The sequence below is a fragment of the Theobroma umbraticum genome, unplaced genomic scaffold (genome assembly GCF_002168275.2).
Source record: "Theobroma umbraticum cultivar Fairchild unplaced genomic scaffold, ASM216827v3 scaffold_95.0, whole genome shotgun sequence".
Taxonomy (NCBI): domain Eukaryota; kingdom Viridiplantae; phylum Streptophyta; class Magnoliopsida; order Malvales; family Malvaceae; genus Theobroma; species Theobroma umbraticum.
In genome coordinates, this window is record NW_018397257.1 from 9,074,026 (window position 1) to 9,075,143 (window position 1,118).

At 37.8% G+C, this 1,118-nt stretch overlaps 1 pseudogene; it reads right to left on the reverse strand.

Moving 5' to 3' along the window:
- LOC110412880 (gibberellin 2-beta-dioxygenase 8-like) overlaps nucleotides 1-496 on the reverse strand; it is a 3,689-nt pseudogene extending 3,193 nt beyond the window's left edge.
- Nucleotides 497-1,118: the final 622 nt, after the last annotated feature.

The following is a 1,118-nucleotide window of genomic DNA, read 5'->3' on the forward strand; positions in this document are numbered from 1 at the left end:
TCAGTCAGTATACCCTACTGAAATCTGTGGAAAGGATAAGAAGCAGATAAAAGGTTTTTTACCTGAAAGAGTCAAGTAATGAATCTTCAACTTGGAACTGTGGGAGTTGACCCAGCGGGAAATTAATGACTTCTACCCAACTGATACTCTTGGAACTCCTCAGGATCCCCCCAGATGTTGTACGAGCCGTAGTGCCCCAGAAATAAGACAGGGGACTCCTTAGAATGGCCTGTTTATACTCGAACGAAAGGGAGAAAAGCTTTCTGGCTTGGTCCTGGATTCGAATCAGTAGCTCTGAAGGAATCCCATGGTTGACCAAACGAAATAGACCCCAATCTTTGCAGGCTCCTCCAAGCTTGTCCAAGTCAAGGTATTGAAGATCTATGTGAGGGATAGGATCCAAACCTTCCACATCTTGGATGGATTCATCAAGGTCAACGTTCTGGTTTGGGTTGTTTTGTTGGCTAAACAGAGGAGGATAGGATCCCGTGTCCATTTCCTATTGGAGGAAGAGGAAAATTCATAAAAACTAGTTTCACTCACTTGCATTTCAATTGGCAAAGTACAAGAGGTATTTATAGGTACAATAAATTATCCCTGCCATCATCTAGTTACATAAAACAATAATTAATAGACTTACGTAAATCACATTAATTTAAGATACATGAACAACCATATACAAAGTATCTGCACATGCAATGAATTTAAACACGCAAAAAACTTCAGATTGCTAATTTTAACATTCCCCCTTAATTTGCAAATTTCTTCATCACCGCAAGTTTTGTTCTTAATCTACAAAAATCTTTAAACTTGAGAGGTTTTCTAAGAAAATATCTACGACTTGATCATGAGTCTTCATTTACTTGAGCTCCATTTTCTATTTAGCAATACATTCTCTAATGAAATGATATATCTTGCGTCTATATGCTTGCTTCGATCATGAAATATTGAATTTTTAGCAAGTGCTTGTGCGGAGTTGTTGTCGATGCAAATCTCTGTAGCTTCTTCTTCTTGTGAGAATTGTAGTTCTTTCGACAACCTTCTTAGCCAAATAGCATAAGAACAAGAAATTGCAGCAACTTATTCGGACTCACAAGTCAATAAATGGAAAGAAATCA